At 49.2% G+C, this 9,526-nt stretch overlaps 1 pseudogene; it reads right to left on the bottom strand.

Annotated features, from left to right (window-relative positions):
* On the bottom strand, nucleotides 1,208-4,309 carry LOC110430428 (annotated as a pseudogene).

Raw genomic sequence — 9,526 nt, 5'->3', positions numbered from 1 at the left:
TCTAATACTAGTAAGTTCTTGTTTTATTGTTCTTTGGTTTATGAGTTTACTTTAATCCTCTTCCGGTTGAGTATTAGAGTAATCACTTGTTAGCGTAAACGTGGTGTTTAGGCTAGGGTACTCATAGATATCCCCTGACTAGCTGGACCGTGGTAGTAGCGAGGAACGTGACATTTCCGAGTTACCTTTATAGATCACATCTCGTTAGCAGGACGGGTAGGTTTATAGGTGCGGGTCGAACATCCTTTGTGTTGTCTAGATTCCGTGAGCCTCCCCAATAGAACAGTAGATCATCCTTACCAAGGTTAGAACGAGACTACGGTTGCAGTCTTCTCTATACATCACTCACATCGAGAGACATTCTTTGTAGCCTAAAGGGGTAGTAGCAATAGATTTGGTTAGTCAGATGCACCCTTTCTCCCAGTGGTAAAAATATAAATACGATAACTCTGGATAACCTCTCGGGTGAAATGCTCACCGATATCCGTGCGCTTGCGGATCATTTTCTAATTGCGTTACCAAATATCAACAAGCCACAAGGTGGAGCTCCCTGGGGTCATGCATGTAGAGGCATACTTGCTGAACAGCAAAAGCAATATCTGGACGTGTGAATGTAAGATACTGCAGGGCGCCAGCAAGACTGCGATACTGTGTGGAGTCAGCGACAGGGGGTCCATCTGCGGATAATTTGGAGTGTACATCAACAGGGGTGCTGCAAGGCTTACACTCGCTCATCCCGGCTCGCTCCAAAATGTCCTGAGTGTACTGTCGTTGAGAAAGAAATAAACCATTGGCAGAGCGTGTCACTGAAATGCCCAGAAAATGGTGAAGTGGACCCATATCGGTCATAGCGAACTCACGCTGGAGAGCTCCAATAATCTGCTTCAGAAGGCTGGCAGAGGAAGCAGTGAGAACAATGTCATCCACATAGAGCAACAACAAAGCTGTGTGTGTCCCTCGTCGATATATAAAAAGTGAGGTGTCGGACTTTGCTTCAACAAATCCAAGTAAAATAAGATGAGAGGCAAACCGATGATGCCAAGCACGCAGAGCGTGCTTCAGACCATATAGAGACTTGTTGAGCCGACAGACGAAATCCGGACGAGAAGAATCAACAAAACCCGTGGGCTGAATGCAGTAGACTGTCTCTGTGAGGGTACCATGCAAGAACGCATTTTTCACATCCAGCTGGTGAATTGGCCGGTCCTCAGAGAGAGCCAGTGAAAGAACAACTCGGACTGGGCAGTGGCGACATGGGCACAGCGTGGAGGTTGAGGCGATCCACAGGCTGTGCGATGCCGGACTTGCCGCGAGTGCGCATCGGATGCGCGTTGTCGACGGCGGTGATGGAGACCGGCCTCGTGGCCGCCGTACGACCAGTGGTCGTGGTGCTGCTGGCAGCTGCCTGCACGAAAGGCACAGGGGCAGCAGCACTGGCTGTGGTGGGTGACGAGGCCGACGTAGCGCTGCTGGCAGCAGCCCGTGCATGTGGCACAGGGGCAGCAGCGCTGGTCTGTGCTGGCGAGTGGTCGGAAGTCCCTGCTCCAGCGCTCATCCAGGCAGGAGGAGACGAGGGCTCTGGCACGGGTGACAGTATGCCGTGCGGCGCCGTGATGGCGGGTGTACCTGCATGCACAGACCGAACTCTAGGAACCGAAGTGGTGAGATCATGTTCATCAATAAGAAAGTCCAAGGCGGAGGAAGCCATGGGCGTGGTGGACATATCAGTGAAGGGAAAAAAATATTCATCAAAGATGACATGTCGGCAAATAAGAATGCGGTTCGACTGGAGCTCAAGGCAGCGATAGCCTTTGTGGTCGGAAGAGTAGCCGAGGAACACGCATAGGGAGGAGCGGGGTGCAAGTTTGTGGGGTGCTGTAGCTGACATGTTGGGGTAGCAAGCACACCCAAAAACTTTGAGATGGTCATAGGAGGGTTGGGTGGAATAGAGATGGGTGTAGGGTGTCGAGAAGGCGAGTGTTTTGGTGGGGAGCCGGTTGACAAGGTGGGTGGCAGTGTGTAGAGCCTCGACCCAGTAAACTGGAGGAAGGCTCGCCTGAAAGAGAAGGGAGCGCACAATATTATTAAGAGTGCGAAGAGAACGTTCGGCCTTTCCATTTTGCTGAGAAGTATAAGGACAAGACATGCGAAGTTGGACACCGTGGGAGAGAAAGAACGTGCGGGCTGGGGAATTGTCAAATTCACGGTCATTGTCGCACTGGACGTTCTTGATGGTGGTGCCAAATTGTGTGTGAACATAGGCAAAAAAATTGGAAAGGGTGGAAAACGTCTCGGATTTTAGGCGGAGAGGAAAAGTCCAAATGTAGTGTGAGCAATCGTCTAAAACAACAAGATAATATTTGTACCCAGACACAATAACAATAGGAGATGTCCAAAGATCACAGTGTATCAAATCAAAATTATAAGTGGCTCGAGAGCTAGATGACCCAAACGGAAGCCGTGTGTGCCGACCGAGCTGGCACGCATGGCATATATGGTGGAGTTCATCTTTATTGCAAGAGATAACACTGAAGCTGATGAGCTTGGACAAAGCTTCACGCCCAAGATGACCGAGACGGCGATGCCAAAGCGAGGTCGGTGCAGCGATGAGGGCGGAAGTGCTGGTGGCGGGTGGGAAGAACGGGTAGAGGTCGCCGGAGCTATTGCACCTGGCGATCACGTTCCTAGTGTGTAGATCCTTCACAGAAAGACCAAATGGATCAAACTCAATGGAACAATTGTTATCGGTGGTAAAACGACGAATGGAAATCAGATTCTTAATTATATTTGGAGAAACCAAAACATCATTAAGAACAAGATTATGATGCGGAAAAGAAAAGGTATGTGATCCAGTGGCAGTGACAGGAAGAAGTGTGCCATTACCCACAATGATAGATGAAGGTGTAAGAGATGACGGTGAGGTAACGGTGGAGAGTTTACCGGCATCCGTAGTCATATGAGAGCCAGCACCGGAGTCGGCATACCATTCGGAAGGTGTGTGCGGGGTGAGCGACATGGTGTTGAACGACTGCACCAGGGAGTCGTGGTTCCATGCGCCTCCTTGAGTGGGGTTCCAGGGTGGCTGCGCAGCCACCGGAAAAGGGCACCGGGGGGCCCTGGAACGTTGATGGCGAGTGCACAGCTCCACCGTAGACGGACAGTGGGGGCGCGGTGTAGCCAGTGCCATAGACGCCACCGCCCGGAACGCTGCCGAACGACCCGCCATACTGTGGAAAAGCGGTGAAGGCCGGCTGAGGCGGCGGAGGGCGGCCGTATGGCCACATCTGCAGCGAGCCTGCCCAAGGCTGAGCAAAGGACGGATGCACACCCTGGTGCATGCCTGACGGTGCGCTGCGCTGTCCAGCAGAGGGCAGGCCCCTCCAGGAGGCTGCTGGCTGCCACCACGCCCGCCACGGCCACGGCGACGACCGTTGGTGCGCTGGCCACCAGTGGGCGCACCGGGGGGACGCTGTGGAGCCATCGGGTTCCCCTGGCGCGATGTGGAGGAGGGCGCCGGCGGGCCAGCCGCAGTCGGCTGCTGATGCGCGACGAGAGCGGCGGGCGGTGAGGGCGGGCGAGCATCAATCTCCATCTCCTCCAGTAAGAGGTGCGTCCGGGCCTCGGCGAACGTCTGGAACGGACGATGCATCTTGAGGATCGACACCATGTGGCGGAATTTACCGCTCAGCCCGCGAAGAAGGGTGAGAACCATCTGGCGATCACCGATGGGGTCGCCAAACTCGGCGAGGGACGCAGCCATGGTCTCCAGACGACGGCCAAAATCGGTGATCGACATGGAGTCTTGCCGGAGGTTGCGGAACTGCATCTCGAGGAGGAGGGCGCGAGACTCCTTCTGGCCAAGGAACTCGTCCTCGAGGTAGCACCACGCCTCACGCGCGGGGCGTTGGCGGATCATGAGCGACTGCTGCAAATCGCCGGAGACGGTGCCGAAGATCCACGTCAAGACGACGCAGTCTGCCTGGAGCCATGCGGGGCGCACGGGGAACACCTGATCGTCGAGCACGTGGCGGGTCAGCGCATACTTGCCGAGCACGGTGAGGGACATCCCGTGCCACTTGGTGTAGGTGTTCGTGACCTTGTCGAGGATGACGGGGATGAGCGCCTTCACGTTGACGACGGCGGTAGCCTACGCCCAGATGGCTTCGTGAGCGCTCTCGTACTCGTCCAGGGCGGCGTTGCGAAGGCGAGCCTCCTCAGCATGACGCGCTTCTTCAGCGCGAGCAGCGTCGGCTTCTTTGGCCGCCTTGGCGGCTGCCGCGGCGGCGGCGGCGTCGTCTTCGCCAGCCATGTGGGGCAGGACCGGCGGTCACACCCGGTGACGCGATCAACAGCAGGTGATCGTACAGGTACAGGTACAGCACGTACAGCTCCAAGCACGTACAGCACGTTGATGACGACGGCGGCGGTCAGAGAGTCGTACGTACAGCACTTAGAGCAGGAGATCGGGAGCGGAGGCAGGATCAGATCGACGGCCACACCCGGTGACGAGGGCAGCTACGGGTCGGGCGATCGGATCGGCAGCGCGGGCGATGAGACCGGCGACACACCCGGCGACATGTAGTCAGCGACGGTGGTGGCGATCGGATCGGCGGCGGGCGCTGGTTTGGGTTGCGGAAGGGTAGCGGATCGAAACCGCGATTGATACCATGAAAGTGTATGAATGATTGATTGTATTCCAAGTATGAGTATAGGAGTACATATATACACGCTTGGGTGGCATGCAAGCCTACCACAATTGGCGTGGTCACATCCACAATTATAGGCCTAATTACATTAGTCTAACAATTTGGAAGATTTGAAGGGTTAAATAAAATTAATCCTACAGAAGGCACGATGGACGCCAAAGTAGAATAGCTAAGTAACCCAATCAAGAATCTATGAGCAGGTAAAGTAACTGTAGGCTTGGGCGTCTGGCCTTCAAGAAGCAGGTACTCAATTGTATTGAAAGAAATTATTTGGTGAGAACACATCATGGGACGAAGGATGAGAAGAAGAGGATGGGTCAGCGTCAAATCCAGCCGGCGACGAAGAGGGCAGCCGCCGCCGCACCCGCACCTAGGGTTTCGTCAAGGCGAGCACGAGGTACCCAGTGGGAGGTGGCGAGCACGAGGTTTCGTCGAGGCGAGCATGGATGATGGGGGAGAGGGAGGAGGCTACCGAGAGCCCCAGCACAGCCCGCAGGAGCGCCGTCGCCTAGCACGCGCCGCCGCGTTGCGCCCATGGCAGCCGAGAGAGAGAGGGGGAGAGAGAGAGAGAGAGGGCAGAGAGAAATGAAGTTGGCGGGCAGTGAGGGACGACATCGGAGGAGGACGAGGAGGCCGGCCACAACCGGCGTGCCTGGGTGTCGCCGTCCAGTTCGCCGTGTTGCGAGGGAGAGAGAAAGACCGATGGGAGACAGGATGAGGGAGGCAAAAGAAGAATCTAGAAGTAGAAGCGGGAGCCACGGTATATATTTGGTTTTTCGGATTCAGATACGAAGCGAGTGAAGCTAGAGAAATGCACGAGAAGCCGAAGATGCGGCTCCAGGCGGAACCAATCTGAGCCATCTTTGGGCGAGATCAGACGGCTGTAACTATTCGGAGCGACGTGGATACCACTTCCGTGCAGGAAGCTATCACAGTTTGTATAGAAGAATTTGTTCTAGGGGTCCATTTTAGCAACATATTCATTAAGAGCTCTCCTTAGCTAGCAAAACTAATTATGAAATATAAAACAAAATTTTATTGGGTTTCTAAGCTTATTCATCTTTTTAGTTTTATCTTATCATAACACACTAGGAATAAATAGATTAATGAGGAATACTTAGCTTGGTATACGGGGGATGCTCTCCTCCAAGCTAGATGTTGTCATGGTCTACTGAGGTTGCTGACGGGTAGTGAAGGCATATCCTCCTGGAGTGTTGTGGGTACTTGTTGTTAGAAACAGCGCTTGATTGATGTGGACAGCTCTTTGACGGGGGACAAGACGTCCTTCTGCCTGTTCGTTCTTTTTGATCCTTTAAAGCTTGTGAAGCTCAAATAGACAACAAAGCTTGTGGAACTAATTAAGCGTTAGTGATAAACCTCTAAACTTTGTCCTTATACCCCTTTATCTTTTAGCAGGATCAATATATTTTTATATTTTTTAAATTTATGATATGCAGACAGGGGAATAAATATGAGGAAATTTATTTTTGTGCCACCACAGTAGATGAGTGTGTGGGTTGTTGCATCACACATTAAATACAAGGGGCTTAGCATTTTTCTAGATGCAGTACAAGACATATTTTTATTTTCTTTTTCTAATGTAGAAATAATAAAGTAAAGATGCAACTAGTAATGCATTTAAGAAAAGTAAATATGCTGAAGGAAAATACAGATAAATACCAAGTTACCTCTGCCATGGCATCTAGTGATTTTAAGTCATCTGAATAGGACCTTCTTGTTTGCTCAATGATTGAGGGGCACATCGGATGGCGCCACTGGTTTGTGTCTTGTGCAGGATTTGATTCTAAATTTACTTTTGGTTTCCATACCTACCTTGTAGGTGATGATTGTAACAGAACCGTCCAATTTATAAGAATTCAAGTGAATTAGCAACCACGAGAGCGTTCAAGCCAATGGACTTGAACCCATATAAACCCGGTAGTCCGACAAAACCTCAAAATATCTCGATTCCCCCAACATACAACCAAGATCGTACACGATCAAGCATCTCCATCATAGATTACATACATTCAACATAGATCACAGTTTTACATCCATCGGAGTCCAAGTGAAATTTATTACAACACAAGTTTAGTAGCGGAAGCAAAGTAGTTTTGAAACATCACACACACATAGTTTGTTACATGCCAGTTCATGATCAACCCAACAAAAGCATAAGTGAAGATATTAGAGATGATCTTGCCCGAGATCTACTCATCATCCGCAGCCGGATGATGACAGTTAGCACAGTAGCCGTGATACATGATGTCATCTGCAACAAGGGTAAATAAAACTCTGAGTACGAGAATGTACTCAGCTAGACTTAGCCGTCATAAACTAGAAATAAAGTGACACCAAGGATTATGCAAGGCTCATATATGTGGGCTGGTTTGATTCACATTTTCCATAAAAGCTTAATTTTAAGTTAGACAACTACCTTCTTCTTAGCAACAAATTAATTACTTAAAACAACTATCCTCTAGATTAGCACCTATTCTAAGCAAGCACTTGATTATTGAGCATCACAATAATAACCATATCTAGATTATCACATCGCCATCATTATCCTCATCATAACCATTAAGTTCTCTTAGTGTGCTCTACGTTGCCGCTGCTCAAGTCAAGTTCTCACTATCCGGGAGAGATGGCGATTCGAATCGATTCCTATCCAGCTGGAGGGGTATTCCTAGCACTCACCCAGGCATACTTTGCAAGAGCAACCTTAGGTCACCTTTAGCACAACTCAGGACTAAGTCACGGGTCCGATCAGTGCCGCACCCCTAGGGACGACAATCTGCCAGGGTCAGGACTCTAACCTGACACCTCGGTCTTACGCCATTGACTCCCCGCACATACTTACTACCAACCGGGGTGCGCACTCAAATAGAATGGGGTGCCTGGCCTGAGTTGACTCATAGGCTTCACGGTCGGAACGACTTATCCGGCCAACTAAGTGTCAGGCATGCGTTCAACATGACAAGAGGACATACAGCGTATCGGTCCTTAAACGACACAGACGGGGATAGATCCACACCCAAGACCTCCATGCCTTGTTGCTTCACTATCGTTATCCCGCCCGGTCTCCATTCATTATTAACACATGATTATTTCCATGATAGCAAATATAGCCAACCGTGATCAGATATCCACCTATCTCTCGTAGGTGACAGGAAATCACCCGACTTCTTCCGAACTAAGCATGGCTAAGCAGTACTTTGATCCTGAACCTACTCAAGGTGAGGTATAAGGTGGACAAGGTAGTCATTATGCAGCAAGGGTGTCATATCAATGCCTAACACTTAATGCATCAAAATATAACCATAGTTATATGACTCTTGAGCATGATAACAAAAATATTAGGAGTCTTATAATGCTCTAGGGCTTGCCTTCGATGAACGTGGTTGGGTGGTGGTTTGGGCACTCTGGCAAGTCCTCCTCCTCAGCTCCTCCCTCCTGAGGTGGATCCTTCTGCTGCTGCTCCGGCTCTGGTGGGGCGAACTCCAACACCGTCACGCCTTGTGGTGCACCTAGGTATGCATGGCAAGGTAATGAACATAAAGAATGCACGAATAATGCAACATGTCATGATGAGGGACTAAGAAAGCATGTAACAAGGTGCAAACATGACCAAAATCTGTTATGGTTAAGCAACAAATAGCTTATGGAGTAGGTGCATATCTCCTCTCCAGTAGATAAGCTAACTAAACACATTACTCAACTTAAACTACCCTACTTCAGCAATTGGGCTGCTGGGCAGACTTGGCAGTCACAAGATTTAGCTATAACTTGGACATCTACTGGTAAAATTAAGTGAGTGAGCACTTTATAAAAAGCTTAGCAAATTGTCTACAACTCACTTTTAGACATCTCAGGGTGATTCCTAACAGAAACAGGTCAAAACGGACAAAGTCCCAGGTATGCTCTTGAAATTTCAGAGAGCAAGCACTTTCCAACAGCAACTGGTAACAGTCATAACTTCTAAACTATTTAGCCCAATGTTTTGAAATTTGGACACAAGGTAGATGGGTAAGTTATCTACAAGTTTGTTATAAACAAGTTTTCCAGAAAACTTCATCTTCATGTAGTTCTTATGGATTTTCTATCAGTTACACAGAATTTGCTCTAGGCAAGGCATAAAAAACAAAAATAATATTTTACCACATATTGAGAAAGTAACATTGATCCAAACCAAAAGCACCAGCAGCTATAACACGTCTAATAAACATTACAAAACATCATGGCAAGATCAAAACTTATTTTTAATAGCCCTTTTTCTATTTATTGATTATTAAAGGTGAATTAATGAGCATATAGCATTAGTGCTCCAAAAATTCCAACAACATTACTGCAAGCTATTCATGCTTCAACAAGGTTACCGTAAAAGTGTCATTGCCATTGGACATTGTTGATGGTAGATAAGCCCTATTTTTACCCCATCAAAACCGTCAACAATATATTCTTTCTGGAAGAAAATCACCAAACACATAGTGACTTATGTACAAATAACTTGGTTCCACATGTACATGTCATCATTTGGATGCAGGTGTGCAATCGACAACTTTTCAGTGTTAAGAAGCTCTATATGAAGGTTGGACTACCACCCCAGAATGGCCAATTGGAAAACCAACTTCACATTTATCAATCTCAGAGCTTCTGGAGACAATGTGCAAAAGATGGGCACATTAGTGGGGTCGGCCGACCCCACCTTTGTGGGCCTAGCACCACCACTGTGCTCAGAGTTTCACCAGGAAGTCACTTGCAGAAGATCAACCTTTGGTTCTACCAAAGTGGGGTTGATCGACCCCACTATGGGGCCATCC

The sequence above is a fragment of the Sorghum bicolor genome, chromosome 9 (assembly GCF_000003195.3).
Source record: "Sorghum bicolor cultivar BTx623 chromosome 9, Sorghum_bicolor_NCBIv3, whole genome shotgun sequence".
NCBI lineage: Eukaryota > Viridiplantae > Streptophyta > Magnoliopsida > Poales > Poaceae > Sorghum > Sorghum bicolor.
The sequence above is the reverse complement of the archived record's forward strand: the minus strand, read 5'-3'. Positions and strand labels throughout refer to the sequence as shown.